Source organism: Ixodes scapularis, unplaced genomic scaffold (genome assembly GCF_016920785.2).
Source record: "Ixodes scapularis isolate PalLabHiFi unplaced genomic scaffold, ASM1692078v2 PGA_scaffold1__304_contigs__length_218370807, whole genome shotgun sequence".
NCBI lineage: Eukaryota > Metazoa > Arthropoda > Arachnida > Ixodida > Ixodidae > Ixodes > Ixodes scapularis.
Window position 1 is genome coordinate 90,168,388 of NW_024609846.1, and position 5,604 is coordinate 90,173,991.

A 5,604-nucleotide genomic window follows, 5' to 3' on the forward strand; every position below is an offset into this window, starting at 1 on the left:
AAATCAAAATGAGTAAAAAAAGAAGCTGTTTTGTTCTAGTATGGAGGGTATAACAGCAAAATAGCGTTTTTAAGTAAACTGTACTTTACATTTACAGTAATTGTTTCTTTCTCACTGTTATCAGTGATAGGACGGATTGATCAAACAATCTGTCACGTTGAAAACTAAATCTAGTGGCAAACAATCCCTATTTTCTCGCTACTGTGATCTAAATCAAATTATTACGATCAAAATGATCTAAATTTAACTTAAATCATATTAATCTCATTTAAATCAAATAAATCTTTTTTTTCTACTTTGCAATGGAGTCAGTAGTGTTGGATTCAGACCAGAGTCACATCGCTGATAGGGTGGACGCCGCTTGATTTCTCGGGGTTAGACGCCGAGATGAACACAACAGGAGTCGGCAACCATTTGCAGTGGCGGGCCGAGTCGTTACGAAGCCCACATGGAGGGGGCCGGATGGCAAGTCGCAAAACGAAAGAGGGGGGGGGGGGGGGGGGGGGGGGGGGCGAAGAAGGGGTTACAAGGAAGTGAATACGTTAAAAGGAAGTGAAGACTTGAGTCTGTGTGAGGTAGCGCAAGAGAAAGAAACGGGGTGCTCTGGTGTCGTGCCGGGGCCGCACAAAATTGCCTCGCGGGACGCGGATTGCCATCCCTGGTAGACGTTATATCATTTGCAAATCCCCGATCCGCTCGAAGCGGCAAAGACGTTGAAGCTCTCGACCAGAGCACGGCGCAAAAAGCGGCAGACACGTCCGTGTGGCGCTGCCGCGTACTATCGCTGCTCTCGGCGTGAGACCCTGCAAGAAGTGCTGGCAGCGTCGCTGACGCTAACCAGGTGGCGCTGCGTGGATTCACTGTAGTCCATTGCAACCGCAATGCGAGGGAAAGGAAGGTCGGGGAGGAGGAAGCAGACAGAACGCTGTAGAGAGGGAGGAGGTTTCCCGCTCTCCCGTCTAGCGCTCCGTCTGCTTTCTCCTCCCCGGCCTTCCTTTCCCTCGCCCTACCTTCTCGAGCTGTAATTTACTATAGTGATGACCTTTGCGCAGGGCTTTGTCTTCACCTTCCGTCCGAGCGCAGCGGACGCTAGGAGCCATCCCAGCCAATGCGGCGTTGAGGGAGTGTCATGCGACCTTGAGCTCCCTGTGTCGCCCCGCCTCACCGGCAGGTCACGCGACTTTCTCCCTGCGCTGGATCGGCTGGGATGGCTCGTGGCGTCCACTGCGCTCGGACTGAAGGTGAAACGGAGTATAGGTTGTCTCGACACAACACGCAATCCGACGTCATGCCGCAGCGGTGTCGTTGCTGTCAGAGCGGTGCATGCGTAAAAGCTTCGCCAGTATCTGGCTACTGCACACGCGCAGTGCCCCCCATCTAGTGCGGGCACGAACGGAGTTTGTAAACGGCGCGTTGGCGAAATGCACTGACCTGGGGACACATCTTGCACTGGTACTTTCGCACGGAGCTGGGCGGGCCGTGGTGCTGGGAAACGGTGCCGTTGGAAGGGGGTCCCTTGAGCGGCTGGGGCACGACCAGCATGGAGCCCTGCTGCTGGGACGACGGACTGGCCCCGCCACCGGCCGACGAGCCATTGTTGTTGTTGCTGCCGTTGGGCCCCGGCCGGGGGCCGCCCGACCCGGGTGCTCCCCCATACATCCCGGACGGGAGGTGGCCGGCACCGCCACCAGCCCCGCCGCCGCCGCCGCCGCCGCCGCCGCCGCCGCCTCCGCCGCCGGAATCGAGCGACGACCCGCCGCGGCCTTCCTCCAAGCTGGTGCCGTGGCCTGGGACGGAGGGAGAGATGGCCGACTTAGCCAACGCCAGTCCGTAGCGTTGGAGTTTCGACGCCACTTTTGACGGAGGCCGACGCGGGGTGCGGAGACGAGTTCCGCTTTGGCGCTGGGCTGTCGGTGAGAACTTGAGTTCCAGCCGTTTCCGGCTGGTTAGAACGATGTTTATAATCACCTCCGTGTTGCTAATGTCCGATGACAAGTGCACTGTTCCGTTATACCTTTCATAAATATATTTTCACTCACTGTGCTCTGTTTCACCTTGTGCTGTGCCGCGATGAACGCTACGAGCTACAGGAGTTAACCTCTGCACGAGCGAATCGTCCGCTATCAGACGAGCCGGAAAAATAGACGCCTGCACATAGAAAGCGCGAAAGTTTCACCGAACATGCACTAATCAGGTCAGTTTTACCATGTGAAATTTCAAGACGTAGCTCTTTTTCTGCAAGAAATTAGAGCAATAAACATACCAATGTCAAAGTTGGGTGCATTCGCAGACGAACGAGTCAGCGCCGCCCTTGACTCGTGGCGCCATCTCCGTATACACCTTTCCAAAAAACGCTCCTAGGCCGCCGCCATGTTCCTGATGATGATGCGTCTGGTGCGACTCTCGCGCCACCTATCAGCAAGGCATTTTCTGCCACACTCTTGGACTGTGAAAACCCGCTCAGCGCGATTCTCTACCTATGTTTTGCGCTTTTGCATTAGACGTTTTCTGGCGCCTCTTGAAAATTTCCACTTAATTTTTCTGGTGCATGCTGCGTACCCTTTCTGTGTTATCTTCCGCTGTGAGAAATAGGGCTGGTAAGGGCCTGCCATTTAAGCGTTTCTGCTCGACATTCACGGGAAACGAAGGGAGGAAAGGACGTCGAACGGCCCTGGACGTGGGTTAGCCGAACAATGACAACTGTTCTCCCCCCCTCCCAGAGACAATCCGCGTAGAGTCCTCAGTCGTAGCCCACATAGTTGTTCGGGTTGCAGTCAGTCGCGCCGGTTCCTGTGTCTTGGTGCTGGTGTGAAAAAGGTAAACACTCCCCAAAACGAACACCAAAACGAAGTCAGCTTGGATTCCGTCCGACCTTCAAGATGTAACTGTCGTCGGCTGTGACTGTGTTATTTCAGATATTTCTTAAATATTTTTTTTTCTCAGATAACGCTGCATTGTGTGGTACGTACAATATATTGTTCGAATGTTAACGCTCGCTAAATTGTATGTCCGTGTCGTGTCCATCGGCCAACACGTTATTTGTGAGCAAGAAAAAAGCATGACTTTCGATCATCCTCGGTTGTAAATTATTTTCGACAGCTAAGAGCCTTGTAGTTCGACACGCGGCTATCCGGGCGGCGCCGTCAAAACTTGTAATAAAAAAAACAAAAAAAAAAAACAAAAAAAAAACAGAGCTAACATTTTAGTCGCATTCGTTCTGTCCCGCGCGTACAGAACAAAAATAGTTTACAGCTTTTTTATATTTTTTTTTTCTTCAAATGTGGTGCAATGCTTTTTTACGTTTTCGGGAAAATACATACACCATGAAACACAAAATACAGCGGGAAAATACAGGAATTTAGCCGCCAGCAGTGTCTGAAACTGCGCCTACGCAGGCTGCGCCTATGGAAATAAGAGTCCACTCAATAAAATACAGCAAAAAAAACAAAAAAACAAACAAACTGGGTTGTGTGTATGTTGATACAGCGTAAAAGTTAGTCTGCCTCAACGGGCGACTTGTCTCCCAGCTGTAGATAAGACATTTAGCCAGTACAGTACAACCGCTAGCCTAGGGTTGTTTAACGTGCACCACGCAGAAGTGATACACGACCGCACGCCGATGCTCATCCAGATTGAAATGGTCAGTGGAGGGGATTGAGTCCAGGATCCCTGAGTTCTGCAGCGCGAGCTTTCGCCCCACGGGCTCCAAGCTGGTGTGCGCTAGCCCACTCGGCCACCCCAACTCGGCAATAGGCCGACCTCGCAGCCGTGTTTCTTTACGCCACCGCTGTCGCCATGCATCATGGGAACCGGTCGGGGTGGGAACCGTAGTCTTTCTGCACGCGTGACGATCCCGCTGGGGGTCCGCACGAGCAGAGCGCGAGGCGGCACGAGCTGTCTCGTGAACTGGCGCCTGCCTCCTATGAACAACAGTTATGGCGGCGGCACGCATACGTGGAACGCTTAGTGAGATCCGTCTATGGAACCCAAGAGCCCGATATCAAGTGTCCTTCGACGTGTTGGTTGGACAGGACAGGCCCAGCTGTACGTTGATGCAGAACTCGTATCCAGTCTGTGGTGGTGGTGGTGGTGGTGTGCGTGTTCGTGTGTGTGTAGCGGGAGGGGGGGGTGGACCGACTGGACATTCCATTTTGGAACGTCGACCAAATCGAAATGGAACGCTCCTCAGGTGCGGCTACAACGGCCTTCGCCGGTCGTGGTGACTCTGCGTTTTCCCGGCTCAGAAGAGTATAAAATTATTCTGCCCCGCTGCCATCAGGTGAGACGATGAACCGTGCGGTTATGCTGCACGGTGACATCGCTTGTCGTCCCTACCGTCTCGAGGATCTCCGCAATCACTCAGCGAAGCGGGCGCCCTCAGGGAAGTGGCCGAGACTGGAGTGTTTCAAATGAACCATGCCTGGCTGCTCGACCTGCGGATGGACACGGCCAAACGAAAACTTCTTGAGGTGGGGCGACTCGCCGTCAAAGGCCGCACGTGCGTCGTCTTCGACCCATTTCGAGAGGAGCTGCAGGTAAACCTGAACTGGGTGTCCTTCGGCGTTATGAACGATATCATCCAGCGAGCGTTCTCCGAGTTCTGCGACGTAAAGGAAGTAGCGCACGAGCGTTGGAAAGCGCCTGGTTTTGACGGTGTAGGGTCCACAACCGGAATAGTGCACCTGGTTCTCCGCGAAGGCGTCAACCTCAACCGCCTGCCGCACCAGTTTTGGCTTCCCGTGAGTATGGTGCTCGGGGTCGTTCCTGGGCGGGCACCCATCTGCCTCCGGTGCCGCATGACGAGTCCCATCCGTCGCGGCTGCAGGGTACCCATGTGCAGCGAGTGCGTCCGCTTGTGCGCCTGGGCCTCAGGACAAGGTGCGAGATACGACCGCAACGACCTTCTCGCGGACGAAGAGGAGACGGGGAGAGCAGCATCCTTGGCGGAACCACCGGTCGAGCGAGCAAAGAAGGACGATGCGCCTGGCATCGAACCCGCAGAGGTGAGCACTCCGCCGCCGAAGCGGCCGGCGACCGCGGTTCCTGCTTTCCAACGGCAGCCAAGCGCAAGTCGGCGACTTCACCACGGAGCGACGAGGCTGGTAAGGCATCGGTTCCTGATGGGGACCCCGCCATATCGGAGATGGACGTCGAGGCGGGAACTGCAAAGCGCCCACTGAAAGACGTCCCGGAGGCTTCCCAGGAACGACGGCTGCGCCAGCTGGAGCGCACCAGGTGGAGGATGGGGGCGGGCTGAAGGAAAGTTGATTGCCAGCCGCAATCTTCGTTACCTAAGGAACGCGAGAGCCTGTCGCAGTGAACTGAAGAGTGAGCCTACTGCCTGCGTGACAACGACCTGGGAAGGAAAGTGCAGTGGACTCGGTCTGGTCCTCTTAGCTCGCGTACTCTGTTTCAAGAAAGATTATAGCGGGCTTCGCCGGACGTTGTTTCTTCGTCCAGTGTTCCGAGGGGTATCCATGTGTGCATCAAAAAATTAGTGGCGTCATGCAGATTTTTAGCAGTCCGTTTTTTCTTCCGAATATCTGAGTGAAGTGGCACGCAAAACACTGTACAGTGATGGTTGCGATGTTGTATTCCCTGTTC

General features: G+C 54.5%; 1 pseudogene; it reads right to left on the bottom strand.

Moving 5' to 3' along the window:
- Positions 1-1,659, bottom strand: part of LOC121835775 — a 4,883-nt pseudogene extending 3,224 nt beyond the window's left edge.
- Positions 1,660-5,604: the final 3,945 nt, after the last annotated feature.